Below are 7,473 nucleotides of genomic sequence, written 5' to 3' on the forward strand. Positions count from 1 at the left end.
AGAATATAACTACTAAGGTATACATTTTATAACTTAATACAGAATTACTTTAACATGTTAATATTACATGAAACACTCCATAAACTTTTAGAATAGGAACTGGCCCTCAGTTGGAAAAAAAGATTAGGAATAACTGCCATCTACTGAAATAATGTTATAAACATTGTAGTTTTTTAAGGTCACATAGCACACAATGCATCTGCTTAGGCATAAAGATTAAATACATTGTATACACAAAGCACAAATGTGCCTGCTATGTAACATACAGCATCATTTATCTTCAATGCTTTATAGAATACAAAATAATTACAGATTTCAGATGACACATAAACGTGATTTTCACACACACAACATTAAAAAACAAATTGTTTGATCAAGATAAAATCTCAATAAATTAGTCAAAGACAGCTATTATCCAGAAAGACAGGGTTTTTATACAAAAAATGATGTGTACATATATTTTATTTACAAACATTCTATGTTTTTACAGAAATTTATTTTAAATTCAAATACAAGTCTATATTCTATTTGGTAGGTTTTTGTTTTACTCCTGCCCAACTACATACTGTAACAACATTACTATTTAAAGGATTTACCTGTTGAAAACATCCACCTTTCTTACATATGTTGGTATTTCTCTTAATACTTTGACTCATATGGTACTGCACACACTTCCTATGCAGGAGGTTGAGAACTCAATCTTGTCTCTACACAAAAAAATAAGTTTTTCCTATACAACATTTCACTATTCAGATAATTTTAGCACATTGAAGCAAAGGTTCACTCTCTAGTAGACAAGGTATAAATATAAACAAACATTTAAAAATAACAGGGAACTGTTTGTCCACCTAGGCTGTTCTATCCATTAAACTAAACTAACTCATAGCCAGCTCTTTATTATTTAAAGATTTATCAAATCCTCTTAAAATACGTTAAATTTAGTACATCTACCAAATCTGAAGGTAATCCATTTTAAAAGCCAACCACTCTGTTAGACAAATAAAACTCTCAGCTGAGGATGACTCTTACTCAATCAAAATTTTATATTTGTGTCTCTTAGTCCTATCATTTGCAGCTTTAAGTATGAAAAGAGGACAATACATCAACAATGATAATTCCTTTTACAATCTTAAAACATATCAGTTAGATCCCCTAACTATTTTTTTGCAAGAGGAAACAAGTTAAGGGTTTTAGCCTACCCTCATATGACAACTTTTCCATTCCCTTCTGAACCTTTTCCAATGATTAAATGTCTTTTCTAAAGTTAAAAAGCCTAATACAGAAAACAGTAATCCAAATGAGACTAATATAATGACATTATAAATTCTTCACACTTATTTTCAATATTCTTGTAGATACAACTTAAAATTGTATTTGCCCTACAGCTAGCAACAACACCCTACTTTAATAGCTTCAGAGTGCTCAACTATTGCACCATGATCATTTACTTTCACAACACTAAGTTTATTCCCATCAAAATCAATTCAGATAATGATAACTTGTATGCATTAACTTTGATTTATTATCATTAAAAGACATTGCCATTTAGTATTCCATTTTACAAATAAATTAATGTAAACTACTTGACATAAGAGATGAAAGCTATACACAAATATTTTATTACACAAGGTTGTTTCAACTTTTTTGAAGCAGTATCAAGTAAATACAACCTAAAACACAACAAATGTACCTAAATTCTGAGCACAGTATGAGGATTTAAAATACTAGCAGTTAGGGCTGTCGATTGTCAATTACTCCAAGACTTGGATGGTTGAAATAACTAAAAATAGTAGTAATCTGAAACAATAAGATATATTAGTCAATTGATTTTTTTGACCAATTGATTTAACCATAATTTTTATTAATTACTTGACACTACTCAATACAACTGATGTCCAAATAGAACAAACTGATTGAGTTAATTACTCAGATTTCCAGCAATCATGTTATTTTTGTTGTCCAAGTTTGAACGTAGAATACACAAGTTTGATTGATGAAAGTTATTGGTAAACTTCTGTAAAATGAAAGCTTAGTTACTTTTTAAACTTAGTCTTTTGGTTTGGAAAGTAAATATGTACCTCAAGAAGACTGGTATGGGTATTAAAACTTTTATTTTAATAAAGTAGAGAACAATGTTTTGACCTTCTTAGGTCACAAGTTTTACCTTTAAGCTAAAGACTGTATCCTAAATGGTTAAAAAACATATTAAATTCAAGTAATTACTGTATTTTACAGTGTCAAAGACTTTTTTCCCCAAAAATAAGTCTCAAGATTTACCCTGCATCTTCCAGGTCAAAGTTTATGTTGCTAATAGGCCTAAACCTAAGATTAGAGGAAGCATTTCGATACTATACAGTAATCAAAGCCATATATATGACCCATAATGAAATGTGCAAGTTACTTAGTATTAAATAAATACATAAATAAGAACAGGTCACCAAACATATGGGACTGTAATATCAGCACTCTTTTCAATTAATCAGGTTTAGAATAATGGTATTACTGGTAATAATACAAATATTCCAGTGGTAATATAAGGTATACACTTTCAAAGGTAGATATGGTAAGCATATAGCTCACAACAAACAAGAAGTAGGCAAGAGGATTTATATACCATAAGTCACTAAACAATCCACGAAACATTGTGGTAACACTGATGGAAGTGGTACAACCTTTTTTTTTTTTTTTTTTTCCCAAAGTTTAGCTAATCAAAATTGGGGTGCATCTTTGATGCCAGGAAATATGGTACTTACAAGTCAGTTTTACCTTAGGTGGTAGAAAAATAATGGTGTACAAGTAAAGAAATCACACTAAATAATTTACAAGTCATGTTTTTAAATAGCCACATTGTGATGGACTAAAAAAACTGCTAAAACCACAGTTGAAAAAAAAATTATACTTCAATGACCACAACAATCCATAATAAAACTTTTAAACAATTGGAATATAAAACTTATCTCTTACCAAAAAACAGTGAATAAACAACTGCCTCATCAAGACTTGATACTAATATTACTAAATAGTACAACATAAATCAGTGTTACTAGTTTCAGTTGATAAAGGAATTAAAAAAACCAAGAGGAGAAAAAAACAAAACAATATTCCAAAATTAAACCAATTCAAGATCAATAATAATATAAAATAAAAATCATGATAATTCTTTTTTAAAATGTATCTCATGAATTAACTCATTTAAGCTCAGGGCATGGTATGCAACTAATTAATTTACATTATTCTGACAACATTAATATCTGTGTATCACCACTAGGGGAAGTTTGCATCATAATACAAACATACTCAAATTTAACAAGTTCTAGTTAGAAAATGAGTTAGAACTTCAAAAGTTGAAGTAAACAGTCAAAAGGAATAATACATGAATGATAAACAAAATTATACCAAAATAAGTTTAGAATTTGCCATATCAGGACATGAAATTATGAAAGATAGGATTGTTTTTAATGAATCTGCAAACTTACTACAACTGAACGTTAATGTGGTGCTTCAATGCACTTCATTTTCAAAGACTTTTGATAAGATGCCATGAGATTTTGAGAGAAGATTACATGTCTAATAATTTGGATGGTAGAAAAAAAAACAATGGTATAAGTGGAACACAGTTATAATGGACTAATGTTACACAAGGTGGACTACAGAGTCCGTGATAGATCCTTTGTTAGTTTTCACTTTCATTAATGATCATTAATTGTAATATTGATTAACTTTAAAAGTGGTAATTATCATATTATTAAATATATATAGTATAACTAAAAATATTCATTCACATGTTTTCAATTCGAGAAACAAAAATAAAGGGCACAATTTAAGTTTGGAATTCAAAAATCCAAATGCTATGTTTAAGACACTTGCAGATAGTAAGAATACGGTTTATAAAATTTAAAATATGAAAAACCTAGCCATAACTCCAGTTAAGACAGTATTACTTTCCTAACATAGTAGTAAACCTATGGAATAGATAAGTACTTTGGATATAAGAAAAAGCTTTTTTTTGTTGTTTTATATTTATATATATATAGTTTGAAGTAGGTCAGTGGTAGGAAATGGACAGCCTAGATGGATCAAATGGTTTCACATTATCCTTCACAAAAAAAAAGAAGATAAAAACAGAATTTCCAGACAATTCAAAATGAGTCAAAATTAAAAATGTGGTTGAATATTAATGTTTGTTTTTCTTATAGCAAGGCCACATTGGGCTATCTGCAAAGTCCACCAAGGGGAATTGAACTGCTGATTTTAGCATTGTAAATCCATTGACTTACTGCTGTACCAGTGGGGGACAGGTTGAATATTTCACAAAAAGAGAAAAGATAAAATGGCTTAAAAATAGAATTTGAAACGCTCATAACCTGTAGTAGAAATTTGTTTTTAAAGAATCTTTATGAAACTTGTACAAAACATCTTATTGAAGAATGTTATATACAACTCAATTTTATGAAACTTGTACAAAACATCTTATTGAAGAATGTTATATACAACTAAATTTTATGAAACTTGTACAAAACATCTTATTGAAGAATGTTATATACAACTAAATTTTATGAAACTTGTACAAAACATCTTATTGAAGAATGTTATATACAACTAAATTTTATGAAACTTCTTCTCACTACCACTTTTGTCCCCTGCTGGTCCAGCGGCAAGTCTACAAAGTTACAATGCTAAATATTAAGGGTTCGATTCCCCTCAGTGGACTCAGCAGATAGCCCTGTGTGGCTTTGGTATAAGAAAACACACACTACCATTTTTATCCAAAATATTAATAATATTCTAAGCCTTTGATGGGTAAACTGATTGGCGTGTCCCTTGGTGGTAGTGGTAGTAAGAGATATGAAGAGTTAATGGTAAAGCACACAAGTAATTTTACCAACAGTAAATCTCCCAGTTATAACAATATCTAGCTAGAGACTTTAAAGAAGCTAAAATGACAAGTACCAATTCTTGCATACAGATGACTCAACCTGATCCTCCAGAAGAAACCCCAGACTTACACATTAGTATGCTAACACCTAAACTTTCTGCCATTATTAATATTAGCAATAGGGAATATTTAGTTACTGAACAAGATAAAGATGAGTATAAGCATATTTATTCTTACTTGAAAATTAAACAATTGCCATATGACTTTACTTTAGCTACACTATAAATTCAATGTCCTTCATTACGCAAAAAGCATTGCTAGCAATGGTAAAGAGACTAGTTATTCCCAAAATACAAAGTTTGTTTCTAAGCTAAAAGCTACATGATGAGCTATCTGTGATATGCTTGTCATGGGTATCAAAATCTGGTTTCTAGCACACTAACAATGTTAATAGAACTGAATGATTAGCCTATAGCTGGTCATACAAGTGTTAGAAAAACAACAGACAAAATATCCAGGTGTTGATAGAAGCCTGGTATTGGGGAAAAAACAAATAAAAAAATAAAAAATTGTATTGTCAAATCATCAAATGCAATAAAAAACAGCCAGCCAGGTTTATAGAAAGAAAACTACACTAATGGAATATGGTGAAGTAATAGAAGTAGATATCATGAGCTCTTATCTTAAATCTACTGCCACGAATAGTTATTTGTTGGTTGTAGCAGCTGTTTCTTTTTAATTTATAACAGTTTTGCCAAATCGATTTGTCCGTGGAAAAGTTTCAGCAGTGACAAAATACATATCTTCTCCCCAATAACAAGTTAAGTAGACCTTGTTTCTTGTGTGTCAGATATATTACTGACAAGAAGAACCTATGCACATTTATAATGTACAATGCATTTTATGGTAGTGAGGATTGAAGTATGAAATCCTTGAAATTATAACAAGCACTTAACTTCAGAATTGCAAACTTATTCTATGCGTGTGTGTGTGTGTTGTGTGTAACATACATCTTAAGTTTTCTGAATACTTTATACACACACACTTTTCATATAGACAACTTGCAAATTATCAGAAATTATATATTCAATAATAGGGAGTTTACCATCACCTTCCAGCTGCAACTATAATGGCCAATTAACTTCAGAATTTCAACCTTGTTTATATTATATAATATTAATAAAGAATAAAAACTGAACCAGTACTCCAGATGAGATCTTCCCAATGTTTTTGGCCTTCAATCTTCACGCCCACTTCCACGAAAACTATTATTACACATCACAATCATCTTTCACACTGTACGCGATTTAAAAGCAAGTGCATGACTTGTAATGCTCATACAGGTTATAACTTCACATTTGTGAAATTCAACTTTTAAATTAAAAAGTTAAACAAAAATCTAAGTTCAACTCTCACAGATGCTGTCACTAATACAATTAGTACTACTAATACAATCATATATATATATATATAGACACGATAATAATACATAAAACACCAGTTTAAAATTACTATATCAACACTCTAATAGTAGTATTAAATATTCGTACACAAGCTTAATCATCAACAAAAACTACGTTAAAATTTGTTCAAATTTCAACTATGTTAAGTTACTACCGCTAGCATCACTAAAATTACTAGAAATAATAACACATCTTACACAACAAACAAATCAACATCAATACAACACCCTCTCCAAGTAACAACGAATTTTACAAAACGTATTTTATAATACAAACGTCAAACCACCAATGCACATGGTCACAGTTTTAGCGTAATTGTATGACAAAAAAAGAAGAAGAATGTCGTCGATGTTTGGGTAAGAAAAGTTCATAACCCTGGAGGGTCAGGTTCTCTGTGACCTCTACCTCCTCCCCGTACTTATGTTCTCGACGGATTGGTATTTATAACTGTAGAACTGAATATTAGTTTGATCCTTTTCAGGGCAATGTCCATTTATTGTGGTTCGAATACAGTGATTATTTTATTCTATCAGCAGAATGTCAAGTTTGTTGGTGGAATTTCTTTTTTATTGTTTAATATATATATTATTTTTTTATTATTTAAAATTCATATATATTTTTTATTTTTTATTTATTTTTATATTTAAAATATAAGTTAACTGGGGAGAGATATTTAGGACTAGCTTCATCATGTATGAGGTACCTGTTTAGTTCGCATAGTAATTCGTTTTTCATCCAATTCTTATTAAAGTACATTATTGTAATATGTAGGAGTCTATCTGGTATGGTTGGTATGTTCGAGTATTTGTGAATGAACTGAGATGATATAGTTTTTGGAACTCTGTATGCAGTTGTGAGGAGTGTGTTTTGGATTGTTTGTAGTTTGGTTTTAATTATTTTATTGCTTACAGTTATCCATGCTGGAGCTGCATAATCTATTACAGGTCTAATATATGTTTTATAGATTTTCAGTACGTTATCTGTAGATGCTCCACTGTCTTTACCAGTTAGACTCATAGCATGTTAGTTCTTAACCAGACTTTATTTTTAATTTTGTTCACATGATTGATCCAAGTTAGTTTTGAATCATAGGTCAGACCTAAAAATTTTGCCGATGGGGCAATCTGGAGTAGT

General features: G+C 30.1%; 1 protein-coding gene across 13 annotated transcripts in view; it reads right to left on the reverse strand.

The window, feature by feature from the left end:
* The window catches only part of LOC143243970 (2-acylglycerol O-acyltransferase 2-like), a 30,768-nt gene extending 23,897 nt beyond the window's left edge, over positions 1-6,871 (reverse strand). For 2 of the 13 annotated variants that reach the window (XM_076487871.1, XM_076487873.1), the window contains exons 1-2: positions 6,537-6,835; positions 597-707 (exon numbers count right to left, since the gene is read on the reverse strand). The gene's annotated coding sequence lies outside the window, so the exon portion shown is untranslated. Of the gene's footprint in view, positions 1-596; positions 708-1,199; positions 1,274-1,690; positions 1,798-5,981; positions 6,173-6,536 lie in introns of those variants that run through there. The other 11 variants (XM_076487866.1, XM_076487862.1, XM_076487861.1 and 8 more) reach the window with 11 other exon arrangements.
* Between the last annotated feature and the right edge of the window lie 602 nt (positions 6,872-7,473).

This window comes from Tachypleus tridentatus, chromosome 2 (assembly GCF_004210375.1).
Source record: "Tachypleus tridentatus isolate NWPU-2018 chromosome 2, ASM421037v1, whole genome shotgun sequence".
Taxonomy (NCBI): Eukaryota; Metazoa; Arthropoda; class Merostomata; order Xiphosura; family Limulidae; genus Tachypleus; species Tachypleus tridentatus.